Here is a 15236-nt window from a genome sequence, read left to right on the forward strand (position 1 = left end):
CTAAGTGAAACAAGTCAGAGAAAGACAAATATGGTGTAATTTCACTTACACGTGGAATCTAAAAAACAAAACAAATGAAGAAATGTAACAAAACAGAAAGATTCATATATACAGAGAACAAACTGATGGTTGCCAGAGGTGAGATAGAAGAGAAATAGGTGAGGGAAATTAAGAGGTACAAACTTCCAGTTACAAAATAAATGAGTCACAGGTATGAAATGTATAGTATAGGGAATATATCAATAATTATGTAATATCTTGGTAAGTTGACAAATGGTAGGTAGACTTAATTGTGATGATAATTTTGAAATGTATAGAAATATTGAATCACTGCTTTGTGTACCAGGAACATAGTATTGTTATACTTCAAAAACAAATAAACAGACTCATAGAAAAAGAGATCAGATTTGTGGTTACCAGAGGCAGGGGTTGGTTGGGGGGTGGATTTGGATGAAGGCAGTCAAAATGCACAAACTTCCCATTAAGATAAGTAAGCACTACGGATGTAATGTACAACATGATAAACATAATTAACACTTCTGTGTGTTAATATATGAAAGTTGTTAAGAGAGTAAATCCCAAGTGTTCTCAATGCAAGGAAAAATTTTTTTCCTATTTCTTTAATTTTTTATCTACATGAGATAATGGATGTTCATTAAACGTATTGTGGTAATAATTTCATGATCCACATAATTCAAATCATTATGCTCTACACCTTAAACTTATACAGTGCTGTATGTCAATTACACCTCAACAAAAATGGAAGAAAAAATGTCTGTAAATCTATACAATTAATCCACATTCTGGATAAACACTACAATCTCAATCTGAAATAAATCCATGAATTATCATATGTCTTTGGCAAATATACACACAAGAGATTATATACCTGTTATCTATTATGTAAATATAGAGTTTACTTTAGCTATGCCAGACAAAGTCAGAAAAATAAAGATGCTGTAGGCAGAAGGATTTATAACATTCACAGGGCCGGGACAGGGGTGTTAATAATGTTCACAGCCACAGAAGAAATTAGAAAGAGTAAGATGGACCACAACAATGAAAACAGTACAATACAGTGAGAGAAACTGAATAAAGGCAACAAGATTTAGAGACTTGAAAGGGAGGCTGGGAAACATTGCTTTGGTACAGAATACAATGGAAACAAGTAAAGAACAAAATAAAAATAAGTTGGTTGAGAAAGGAGACATTCTAGGGAATTCAGGTAAGGAATTTGAGTTTGTTGGGTGTGAGGGTATTTGCAAATGCATATCTCTTCTTCCAGTTTCATGCCTGCAGGAACACAGATGGGAACCTAACAAGAAAAAAAAGGCAAGGTCTTTAGTTGGGGGCTTTAAGGGTGTTACCTCGTTATTATTATTCCTGAAGAGTACCAGCTTTCCATGTTCTTTAGTTTTTCTTTTGTTTCATAATGGTATTTGGGTAAAATTGCCTGTGTAATACCCTCCTAGACACATCAAGTTTTGGGAAAAAACAATACTTTCCTTTTTATGTCATTGCTTCATGGTGGGCCAAGCTTGGGCTTCTTGGTGTGTTTGGACCATTGTCATGCACAGCTTCCTGTGTGAGGAAATCTAAAATTAACTCTGAGTACGAGAGGGCATGACTTCAAATCCAGATTCTAGCAGTGTACATTTTTGGTTCTGTAAGCTTCTGTTTCCTTATATGTAAAATTTGGAAAACAATTGCACCTAACTCAGAGGTTGTGAGATGTGAAATAAGCATAGTGAATGGAACATAGTGAATATCCAGTAGCTGATATTGGTTCTTTAATATGAGCCATCAACTCAGTCTTTATCTACCAGTTGCTTTGCTTAATGGCTGAGTATTGTACTGATGGGAAAGTTCGTTCTGCCTAATCAAATGTTAAGTTAATTCCGGGAATGATGGGGCATTTACCTGGTATGCTAGTTTAGTTTAGAAAGATAAATAATGTTAGTGCATATTGGTGATAATATTGAAATTACTATAAATCAGGAAAAAAGTGTATTTTAAAAGACACCTATAGTTTGGAACTGCATAGAAGCCAGTCAGTATGACCTTGTGACTCCAGCAAGATGAGGTTTGGAGTGTCATGTAGTCATGAGACTACAGGATGAAGAGAGGCAGGGCAGGCAGGGGCAGAGGTGATGCCTCTGGGACCCTTTTCACCTAAGCAGATCCCACCAATATTTGAAAATGAGAGGAGATCAGTGAAGAAATGGATAATTCACAGGGCTGCATGCAAAGCAGTTTGGGCTGATAGCTTAATGGAGTTATTATACTTTCATCGTTCTTCAGATCATCAAGTTCACAAAGCAAATGCAGATGGGCATAGCTTCTGTGGTTGCTACCACTTGCTTGGAAAGACATTTATTGAGAGAGTTGCTTTGGAAAAGAAAGAGCAAGAGATAATTTCTTAACGTTTAGGACCATGGTTCTTTACCCTCAATATAAATTGTACATCATAGTCTTTTACAGCTGCAATTTTTTTTACTCGTGAAAGAATGAAAATCTTACTTTATTTATTTTTAAAATTTATTTCTCCATGTTGGGTCTCAGTTGTAGCACGCGGGCTGTTCGTTGTGGCACGCGGGCTCTTCGTTGTGGCGCACAGGCTCCAGAGCGCAGGGGCTCAGTAGTTGTGGCGTGAGGGTTTAGTTGCCCCATGGCGTGTGGGATCTTAGTTCCCCAACCAGGGATGGAACCTGCATCCCCTGCATTGGAAGGCAGATTCTTAACCACCGGACCACGAGGGAAGTCCCTGAAAATCTTACTTTAAAAAGACAATAAATTACTGAGATTTATTTTTGCTTTTAAAGTTCCAGTGATGCATTAACTTTAGTTAGAAGGGAACTTCAAAATCATTCTTTTATTCTATCTTACCTCCCTTGTCTACAGATCTATAATGTACTCAGTCTTCATGTGTAGTTTCTGCTAGTTCAGACTCAAGATATATTGCTTCCACGTATTCTTTAGAACATTCCATGGCAGAGACATCAAATTAGTGTATATATTTTTTCTTCACTTCAACTATATTTAAAGTCTCACCAAATTTCTTTTCTTCATCTTAGCTATATTAAATAAAAAGTGTAACAAAAAAAAGGCAGGTACCAAATCCCTAATGCCTACTGTTTGCTTCTTATTTTTAAGAGAACTTCTTGCAATAAAATCACAATATAAATGTGTCACCCAGAAATCTCTTAGCAGTATTGGTAGCTTTTCAAACTACACATTAAAATTTAGTCTTGGATTATTTTTTAACATATCTTAAGGAATCTGAAGAATTTCTTCACCTTAAGCAATTTGAGTAAATGGGATTTTGTAGGGTTTTTGTTTGGGATTTTCTCAGTAGCCTCAAGGAAGGTCTGACTTTCTCATCCATCCTTCTGTAATTAAATGACAGGCATTTAGAGAGATGAGAGGCAGGCTGCCCACTCAGAAGTACCATCTCACCCTTCAGGAAGAGCTCCCAAATTAAGGATCCCAAAGCGTCCATACAAGGAGCTACATAGAAAAGAAGGTGGCGCTGCAGAGGTGATCTGGATGCAGTAAGAAATGCAGGAAGATGCCCACAAAATAAAAAGTAAGTCTGTAATCTCTAATATGTGCTCTTCCTTGTCTTCTTTGGAGAATTTTAAACACTATTAGAGTTCACTCAACAGCTCTCCTCATCCAAGGCTGAATCACTGCTAATGTTTACTAAAGGAAAGTGGATTCTATCTCTTGGTCTTAAGAAAAATTGAGTTTTTTCTCAGTCTCAGTGAAAATGGTAGTTTTCCTAGTGGAGGAATTAGGTGGTATAAATTATTTTTGGGAAATTGAGTTTTATCTTTGCAGTTTTGCTCTCTTCCATTTACTGGCTATTTGATCCCAGTCACTTTCTAAATCTCTATCCACCAGTTTCCTGATCTATAAAACTGAGATAATAATAGTACATATAAGCGCTTGATAATTGTTCTACATTAATAATTATTGTTAAATTAATATGCTGGAGTAACCCCTCTACCTGATGACTTTTGGGTATAAAATGTCTTTGTCTGGTAGGTAAAGGACAGTGACATCAACGTTGGGCATTACAGTTGGGTGTGGGATTAAGCTAGGGGTTGAGAAAAATGAAAACATGGTCCTGACCTTAGACACATTAAATTTTATTTTTGTGCATAAAAATATACATTAAAAAGTTGTTTTCAGTTTTGAAAATTTATTGAGCTGTGCACTTTGTATACTTTTAATGCATGTTATCTATCAATAAAAAGGTAGAACAAAAATAAACAATTTCTATGATAATCCTATAATGTGGAGTGTGAAAAAATGAATACATTTATAGCCTAGTTGAAATTAGAAATTAGAATTAATAGCTTCCCTTTTTCTGGAACAACCACACTGATAATAAAGTAGAAATCATCATAAATCACCACTAACCTGGTTACCTTTCGAAAATTGGAGTTGGTTGCCAAACTGGATGAAAATATATGCCTATTTAGGGCTTCCCTGGTGGCGCAGTTGTTAAGAATCCGCCTGCCCATCATCAAAAAAATCTACAAACAATAAATGCTGGACTTGCACTGTTGGTGGGAATGTAAATTGATACAGCCCCTATGGAGAACAGTATGGAGGTTCCTTAAAAAACTAAGAATAGAACTACCATATGACCCAGCAATCCCACTACTGGGCATATACCCTGAGGAAACCATAATTCAAAAGGAGTCATGTACCACAATGTTCACTGCAGCTCTATTTACAATAGCCAGGACATAGAAGCAACCTAAGTGTCCATCAACAGATGAATGGATAAAGAAGATGTGGCACATATATATAATGGAATATTACTCAGCCATAAAAAGAAACGAAATTGAGCTATTTGTAATGAGGTGGATGGACCTAGAGTGTGTCATACAGAGTGAAGTAAGTCAGAAAGAGAAAAACAAATACCTTGTGCTAACACATATATATTGAATCTAAAAAAAAAAAAAAAGTTCTGAAGAACCTAGGGGCAGGACAGGAATAAAGACGCAGACTTAAGAGACTGGACTTGAGGACACAGGGAGGGGGAAGGGTAAGCTGGGACAAAGTGAGAGAGTGGCATGGACTTACAAATACTACCAAATGTAAAATAGATAGCTAGTGGGAAGCAGCCGCATAGCACAGGGAGATCAGCTCGGTGATCTTTGACCATCTAGAGGGATGGGATAGGGAAGGTGGGAGGCAGACGCAAGAGGGAGGAGATATGGGGATATATGTATATGTATAGCTGATTCACTTTGTTATAAAGCAGAAACGAACACATCATTGTAAAACAGTTATACTCCAATAAAGATGTTAAAAAAAAAAAGAAATGACATTTTCACATTGTAAAAAAAAAAAAAAAAAAAGAATCCGCCTGCCAATGTAGGGGACACAGGTTCGAGCCCTGGTCCGGGAAGATCCCACATGCCGTGGAGCAACTAAGCCCATGCACCACGACTACTGAGCCTGCGCTCTAGAGCCCGTGAGCCACAGCTACTGAGCCCACGTACCACAACTACTGAAGCCCGTGCGCCTAGAGCCCATGCTCCACAACAAGAGAAGCCACCACAATGAGAAGCCGGCGCATGGCACCCCAGCGAAGAGTATCCCCCACTTGCCAAAACTAGAGAAAGTCCGCGTGCAGCAGCAAAGACCCAACACAGCCAAAAATAAATTTTAAAAAATTAATTTGTTTAAAAAAGAGAAAATATATACCTATTTATAGGACAACCAAAAGAAATGACTTGCTCTTTTGTGTCTACACTATTTGAATATGGCCTCCAAGAAAGTTTCAAGAAAATAAGTCTTCCAGAGGAATTCACTAAATTAATCTGTGACCCACTAAAAGCAAGAGAGAGTTTTTCTTCTTACTGTAGCAGAGAAGTCCTGGGACAGAATGCCTGACCCTACTCTTATCATATGCCTCTCTCTCAACCAGGCATGGAGTCTAGGGGGATGGGGTTCTCACTGCCTGGCTTGTAGCATCACGAGGAGTGAGAGCGCTATGACCAAAAGTCCCCAAGGCAGCATGTTTGGGGAAGATGGTTTCCTCAAGGAAAAGATAGGCGGGCAATTCGTGTAGCATGTAAAGAAGTTTAGACGTTCTCCTGCTTCATCACAGTTTCAAAGTGGAGACGGGGGACTGATTTAAAGATGACAGCTGCAGTTTAGGCAGAACCAATGAGGACAGTAGCTATGAGGAAGAGATGTGATAAGAGTGGTCTGATATTAAGATGTAGTGTCTACAGAAGTGACAATGAACTAAAAGTAGGATGCAGGGTTTCCCCAGATATCCAGTTTGGGTGACTCGAGGATAGGGGCGACATTCTTACTGAAAAAAGAGATAAGAAGAGAAGTCAGTTGAGGGAGAAGGAAGATAATGAGTTTAGTTTTGGACATGATAAGCTGTAGAAAATTATAATAAGTTGGGAAAATATAAGTGAAACCATACAGCAAAGTTTTTAAAAAGCTAGATTCTTTCGACAAATCCAAGATTTACGTAATTGAAAACAGAAGGAAAAGAAAAAAGAGAAAGGAGAGTTCAGTAACTGAATTTCTTCTGGCAAAACAAGTTCATTGTGTAGGCAGCTTTATTTGGGTAATGAAGCAGCTTTAGCCTTCTATCGAGAATATCTTCGTTTCACTGTGCTTTATCATTACTAAGAATACCACTTTAAAGAATATAATTTTTATCATTTCAAAGTAATTCATACGTTTTAGGGATAATTTGAGAAAAGCAAAATAAAGCAGTTCATCATGTACCATAATATCTTGACAAAGTCCCAGGTTTTCAGTTATTAAAAATAACTTTTGCCATTGTAGGAAACAGCCTAGCAGTGCAGAAGATCACCTAATTAAGATCACTTAAATTTCAATACCTTGAGTAGCCACTGCTAGTATTTTGACTATGTTTTCATGCATTTCATACACACACACTTACACACACATATGTACACATGTAGATGCAAATTTATTTAAATGGGGTCATATCACATATACTCTTTTATCATGGACATCTCTATATTTTTAAAAAATTATCTTGTTATTATGGTTTTTCTGTGTGTTCCTTCTTCTCTTTTTCATTTATTTATTTATTTATTTCATCTCTCCAAAACAACTTAATTATATATATATATAATTAGTAAAGTATGTATTTTGTAAATATATATATGTTTATATGTGTGTTTACAATGTGTGATATGAAAATATGGAGGAATCAGTCATTGTTTTAAAATTGTTTTTAAAAACTGGGGTCATATTATAGACACTTTTTCTATTAAGGGGCTTTCCCCCTTAATAATACATTGTGAAAGTCCCCCCAACTCAGTTGCATTAGGTATAATGTAAGAGTGTCTCATCTGCTTGAGAGTAACTTTCCTAAGAGCAGGGACAGTATCATATTTGTTTTCTGTAGGACCCAGTATCTCACAGCATATAGCAGGGACTTGAGAATGAATATGCTGATATTATCAATAGTTTGAAGCCAAGCACTTGAGAATAAAAATATCTGGGCTGAGCAGTTTGTCAAAGCTTATTTATGTGAAGCACGAAGTAGCTTAACACTCCACGAGACTGATAATACTTTTACTCCCATTTCACACATGAAGAAAATGAGGTGCATAGACTTGAAATCACTTTTCCAAGAATACAAAACCTGTGCATTGCAAGCTACTGCCCTCCACTCTCACAAATGCCAAATGGTTGTTTTGTAAAGTAAATGGTAACCATGATAAAAATCAACATGCCCCTCTTGTAAGAGGGTAATTCATCTTGAGGACTCACACATTCTTTGCCTGGAGCTTTTCACGCTTCTCCCGTGGTCACAGTTTTCCTCTTTAGAGGTCTTCTACGATGTGTAGTGGACATCAATTTTCACATTCCATTTACAGAGGAGAAGAATGAGACACAATGAGGTTTAAGTTATTTGATCAAATGACGTACGAGAAGTCAGTAAAGGGTGAAGAGACAGAGGAAACAGTCCTATTGATCCCCAGGCTAGAATTCTGCCTCCCAATTAAACCTGAATTCTGGAAAACCCCACACAGCTTAAGTTTTGTTATAAATGTGAATCTCAGCACTTAACTTATAGCTGTTAAGGGGAAGAAAAGCAGGAAATGTGGTGCCTGGTTTGGAGCTGGTGCATAGTTGGGAATGCAGAGCCAGGCTGCATCTCTCCTGAGCTGCGTGTGCTGTGCAGATGGCCTGCATCAGAGTCTCCCAGGGAGCTTGTTGAAAGGCAGAGCCTGGGTCCACCCACCGAATCAGAATCTGGACGATGGAGTCTGGAATTTGGGGGATGCACTCTGTGGTATACACTTTTAATAAACATGTCAGATAACTTTCATGCATGCTAATATTTGAGAACAATTGCTGTGTCCTCCAGAGGACCCTCTTGGGCGTCCTGGCTTAGTGGGAAAGGCAGGCATTTCCTGCACTACAGGCTCTTGGGGAAGTTACTTAAATTCCCTGATTCTTGGTTTCCACATCTATAAAATGGGAATAATAGCACTCATTAACGCATAGGGTTATTATAAAATTAAAAGTAATGTATGTAAAGATTCTGGCACTCAGTGATTAACTTTGAAGGGCATTCAGCCTAAATCATAGTAAGAGCAAAATCTTGTGAAGGTATCTTAGAAAACGTGAACCTGGTTAATTTCGTGTGGTTTTCGGTTGGGAAAGAATTTTGAAGAAAGGAAGTTAGAAATCCAATGATATGCAGTGACTAACCCCTAATGAAGGTCAAGATTTTCAAAACCTATGTGAAGTACCGTAACTCCCTCATGGCATTTTTTAGGAACAGATGGACAGGTAACGTAACAGGAAAGCAGACCCGGGCACAGGCATGGAGCAGAAGAGGGTAGCTGTGAAGTACACTCGGATGGGGTGGTACTATTCAGATAATGGTGATAAAAGTATGTTGAATTAGGTGCCAAAAGGTGAAGCAGTGATGCCAGACAAACTGGAAAAGGGCAGCACAAATATAGGCCTCTGGGAAAAGATTAGAGTATGCCAAATTAGAAAAACAAAAAACACAGGACCCTCATGAATTACAACTTTGTGAATGCATGTGATAGAAAAAATTCATACGTTTTCTCAAAAAGAAAAGCAAACAAAAAATGAAATTTAGAAGCAATTCTGATGAACAATGTGAGAAATTTGATCAAGGGAGCTTTTTCGATGTGACTTGATGTGACTAGGAGTAAGTCACCATCTCCACTCTAGCTTTAGAGATCTCAACTGGGAAAAGAGTAACTAATTGCTTCTTAAGGCCTGTTTGAGTGGGAAAATCCCCTGATTCCGTAATAACATAATAAAATGCTGGCTTTCCTCTAATTTTGTTTAAGTCCTATCTGAATTAGGAATTTTAACTAAAGATCATTTCCATTGGTAGGTTTCCTATGTTGTGCATCTTGTTTTATGTTCTATTATGCGTTGTTCCTTTCTATAAAGCCAAGTTTATCAAATTGTGGGAAGAAACTATGAACAGTTACCATTTTTGAGTGCTTAGGCACTTAGGCTCAACTAACTTAGGCTTAGTTAACTTAGGCTGGGCACTTAATTAAATCCTAAAGGCAAGTATCAATACTATTATGATGCCCATTTTATTTATGAGGAAATTGAGGAGCAGGTTAAAAATCACCAAGCTGGTCAGGGTCAGAGGAGGCATTGGACCCATGCCTCAGTCTATGTACTAATTACAATTTGGAGAGAAGGAGGTACCACTCCCTGTTGTTCAACGTAAAGAATTTAGGAGGGAAGGCCTTGATTCCATCAGCAACTTGAGAAACCTTAACTTGTGTTAGATTCTGTTATACATCCACTCCTGTATTTGCCCTGCTTTCTATTCCTGGAATCATCCCCTCAGAGACCCAAAGGGTAACATTACAGCAATGAAGTGAGCCATCTGTCACTGAATGTTTTGGCTACAAAGTTTTATTTTGGATCCAGTAGGCAGGGTTGGGGGGGGGAAGATCTGACAGGGATTCTGCAGGGTGAAGTCCAGGGCAAAGGTCTGGTAATGACTTTGCTTCCACCCCTGAAAGGCTTCCACCTGCCTGCTCCTTAAGTTTATTTTGATGCTCTTGGAAATATTAGCAGGAAATGATTCTGTCTACTGTCATACTGCTTCACTTTTGTTATCTGGAATGGAGGAGAACTTACCTGATGACGTAGAGGGAAAAGAAACAAAATGTTTTAAACGGTGGGGCTTCCCTGGTGGCGCAGTGGTTAAGAATCCGCCTGCCAATGCAGGGGACAAGGGTTGGAGCCCTGGTCTGGGGAGATCCCACATGCTGGGGAGCAACTAAGCCCGTGTGCCACAAATACTGAGCCTACCCTCTAGAGCCCGCGAGCCACAACTACTGAGCCCACATGCCTAGAGCCCGTGCTCCGCAACAAGAGAAGCCACCACGATGAGAAGCCCACGCACCACAATGAAGAGTAACCCCCACTCACCTCAACTAGAGAAAGCCTGTGCACAGCAACAAAGACCCAATGCAGCCAAAAATAAATTTAAAAATTAATTAAATTTTTTTAAAAAAGAAAAAATGCCTTAAAAACTATTTTAAACGATGATAAGACAATTTTCAGTCTGTGGCTAAGAATACTTAGAATATTCTTTATTTTTAAAAATTAAAAAATTATGCTTATGTTTAGATTCCCAAAAGTTATTTTTGAAGTGAAGTTTTCTGCTTTGATAAAGATTCCCCAATAAACAAAAAAGTGTGAAATTTAACAGGGCTTGCATTTCAGGTTAGGAAGCCAAGATAGGTAACACATTTTTTAAAAAATGAATGCAGGAAGAAAACTTCATTATACTTGCATGAATACATCAATTGTTAATCAAAATCAAAATCCATGTTTAATGATCAGAAGAAAAAAAAAAAAAAAACCTCCTGACACTGGCCTCAGAGATGGGCTTGAGTGTACAGGAAGCAAGGGATGTACTTACCAGGAAACTAGCTAGGAGCAACTTTTGTTCCAGCCATACAGAAAAAAGCACCTCAAAATTCTTACTTCTACTAACTTCTCAGCTTTCAGCAACGTGGCTGGTAATTTACCATTTATAAACCTGGGCTCATCTTAATAACCTCATAGGTTTGGGCATTTGGGCAATATATAGGCATTAAATTGGTTTAGGATATCTACCTAGAACACCTCAATACCATGATTGCCATCATCCCTAGGCAAATAATTCACAAAGCATTTTAACATTTGCTAGTACCTTGTTGTCCACCTGCAAGAGATAAAATCGACCCTTGTGATAAAGGAGACACAAGTCATCTTAAATAAGCAATTGAGTAAAATAAATAATGTGATATATTTTTATCACATGTAAATGGAAGAACAAAGTGCATAAAAGTGGCATGGCAAACAAGGGAATTCAAAAGATTTATAAGGTTAGCCAGGAAAGAACCAATTATTCTTTGCACAGAGTAGGTTTTCTTTTCAGGTGGTGTGAGGCTGAGAGAGCTCAATCACAAGGGTCCCCCATCTCAGCAGAGAGGGAGTTCCTGACACTCTGCTTACAGAGTAGCCAAAAGCAGTGCAGACCTGGTCAGGGAAAAGCTACTACATTAGTCCCAGAGGAGCCTGATGGGTGATAGAAGGCAGCAAACAGAGCTGCGTCAAGGGCTCAGGACCTGGGGAACAGGTCAGGAGATGAAGTGCAAGATGGGTTCAGGCTGATTTCAAGACATTAGCTATGAATGAAAGACAGGATATAAAGGTATTGTCGAATTAAAAGTGTGGAGTCAGCAGGACAGCTGTGGCCTCTTATTTTTTGTAGAGCAAGATTGGATATTTTAGCACCGTTTTCTAAAATCATGTATTCAGGAGAATTGGCTGCTGAAGAATTGTTGCTACTTTCTTCAAAGGACCATGGTTGGTTTCTTTAAGATACTTCTTTGGACTGTAAACAGTACACCATTTAAACTTTGCAAGTTTCATGTCCAGAAATTTAGACATAATTCTCAATATTATTTCTTTTTTTTTTTTAATTTAATTTTATTTTGGGCTGCGTTGGGTCATCGTTGCCGTGCACGGGCTTTCTCTAGTTGCAGCGAGCCGGGGCTACTCTTCATTGGAGTAAATGGGCTTCTCATTGCAGTGGCTTCTCTTGCTGCAGAGCACGGGCTCTAGGCGCGCGGGCTTCCATATTTGCAGCACGCGAGCTCAGTAGTTGCGGCTTGCGGGCTCTAGGGCGTGCTTGCTTCAGTAGTTGTGGCGCACGGGGTTAGTTGCTCCACGGCACGGGATGTGGGATATTCCCGGACTAGGGCTTGAATCCGTGTCCCCTGCATTGGCAGGTGGATTCTTAACCACTGCATCACCAGGGAAGTCCCTCAATATTATTTCTAACTGCTTCTTCCTATACTTACAATATCTTTATCTTTTGAGGATATGACAAGCCTAACAACATTTTTATTAATTCTACTGGCTAAGTGTGGTAGGCAGAAATCTAGAAAGGGTCCCCCAAGATTCCATGCCCCCCAATCCCTGGAACCTGTGAAAGAGGTGTATTATATAGCAGAGTTAACCTTTAGAAAGGGAGATTATCCAGGTAAGTCTAATGTAATTACAGGAACCCTTAGAAGCAGAGAGCTCTCTCTTGCTGATGGCAGAAGAGGAAGAGAGTTGCAAGGCAGGAGCAGGAAGGAGTTCATATACTATTTTTGGCGTCACAATGGAGGGGGTCACGTGACAAGGAATGCAGGTGGTCTCTAGAAACTGAGAGCAGCCTTGGGCTAAGAGCCAACAAGGAGATGGAGGCCTCTGCCCTAGGTAACAAGGAGCTGTCTTCTGCCCACTGTTTGAATGCATTTGGGAGCAGATTCCTCTCCGGAGCATCCGGATAAGAGCTCAGCCTATGTGGCACTTTGACTTTGGCCTTGTGGAACCCTAAGCAGAGAGCCCAGCCAAAACCATGAGTCTTTCAACTTACAGAACTGCAAGATAATAAATGAATGTGGCTTTAAGTTGCTAGTTTGTGGCAGTTTGTCACCCAGCAGTAGATAAACGTGTTATCTGTTATGTCTAGACAAATGGGACTCCTGGCTGAGTGATGGAATAAAGAAACCTGACCTAAGCATTCGTTCTAAGTTTCCAGGATCCTGTAGCTTCATCTTCTATGACATTTCTTCACTGGCGCTCATTCTACTTCGTTGGGCACAGGGGTATGATGAGGCTTTGGTGTGTGCTCTTCTCTGACAGCCCGGAATGAATGAGGCTGCACGTAATTGCAAATCAGCTGGTGCAGGATTTAGCCGCTGAAGTCGGGTTCCCTTGCTGCCCTGTGCAGTGAAATCACCCAGGTGGTAAAGATTAGCCTCCACTGTCTCTCACTCCTTGAAATTCTTTTCATTTACTGGGATAAAATGTAAAAAAAACAAAAACAAAAAGCAAATTCATCGCAGGCTGCTATGATTGGAGTGTTGCAGATGGAAAAACAACTCTTTAATATCAGGCAGATTTTCAAAAGGTTACTGGGGAATGCAGCACAAGTGCTATTGCACTTGGACAAATGTTCTGGAGAGTTTGTGCTGCTTACATTTTCATGAGGGGGCTGTCATTGGGTACATCTCAGTGTGAAAGAGAGGCAAAGCCAACTAAATCTGGAAGGTTGTCCCACCTTCCCTTTAGAACTGAGACTCTGAAACCTTTTAAAAATGTGAGCAGAAAAAATGACCTGCTTTGTTTTATCTTCCTTCTCTCCTCGTCCTAAGTGTGAAGAGGCAAAAGTCCAAGCAAAAGCTCTATCTTTGGGCCTGATAAACTAATGTCAAGCTACCCTTAAATGTGCTTAGAAGGACACAGCCCCTATCTACTGGGTAGAGCCATGGTGTAGCAATCATGAGCCCCAGTCCCGGATCTTTCCTTATCAGAAAATTAGAATTTTCTCATCTCAAAAATAGGGAAAACAATACTTATGTCCTAGGGCTGTCGTGAGTGTTAAGCGGGAAGTGTTCGGAAAGCCTTTAGCACTGTGCCAGGCAGTTGTAAGGGCTCCATGGATCAGCTTTTGCTGTTATTTTTACTTCCTGCTTCTCTGGAAGAGGCACAGAGCTGTGTGCCTGGAGCATACTGGTTAATTCCTGATATGGCTCTTGCAGCTCAGGATTTACTTCTTTTAGCCTCCAGTGAGCAATAGCTAAGCAACACAAGAATTACAGGACCCTCTGAAGCTGGAGGGTTATTAACTTGGTTAAAATGTGCCAAGCACCTTCAAATACAGCACTACTTTAAGGGCTGTGTTTAGAAACGATCCTGATAGACATATGACATTCTGTGTACATGATTATATCTTTGGAAATACACACCTAGTTGACAATCATTCTCAATTATAATATAGGTCGATGTGGAGAGTACAGAGCCTTATAGCAGGATTTTGAAGGTAACTAATGTCTATATCAGATTTTATAGTTTATAAAGTGTTCCATAGCAATCATTATAATAGTCCTTTTAGGTTATAATAAAGCATCATCATCATTATTATTATCTCCATTATATGAATGACATTAAGATTCAGGAAGGTAAAGTGACCTACCCAAAGTTCTTCATTAAATTCCTAGGGAATAAGATTCTAATTTTTCTCTCTAAATATCTTTCCGAAGGGCAACTTACTTCTAAGAAATTATTGATACACTTAATTGGGGAAAGACAGATTAATTCTTTTATGCCACCAGAAAACCAAATTAGAGATTATCTCTATATAATACAATGATTTATAACAATCTCGATTGGTTATCAAGACAGGTAAATTAATAAATCAAAGTTACAAACCTTCAATGTACCTGTATATAGAATATAGTTGAAGAATGGAGTGATGTTGTATTTGCAATATTTAGAAAGAGGTTGGAACCACGCAGTGGGTTTCCTAGGCAGTTCAATTTCTTCCTTTACTCATTTACAACATAAACTTCAGAGAAAAGAGAGACACATTTTGTCATTTACTTTCACTTCTAATCATATATCTGTGGTTATGGAAAAGTAAACCTCTTGCCTGTAAATTCAGAGAGCTGAAAACAATTCTGGAGTCGTAGCCACTTAGAAGCTCATCTATAACAGATCCATAATTTCAGCATCGTGAAGTCACTTCATACAGATCTATCTCTTCATCTGTTTTCCTTCCTCTGTCTACATTTTGAAACAGGCTGAATCTCGGTAATAAAACCACTAAGGGCAATGTTACTACTATAAACATTGTAGAGGAAGAAGTGTTTGAA

The sequence above is a fragment of the Phocoena sinus genome, chromosome 10, assembly GCF_008692025.1.
Source record: "Phocoena sinus isolate mPhoSin1 chromosome 10, mPhoSin1.pri, whole genome shotgun sequence".
In the NCBI taxonomy this organism is placed as follows: Eukaryota; Metazoa; Chordata; class Mammalia; order Artiodactyla; family Phocoenidae; genus Phocoena; species Phocoena sinus.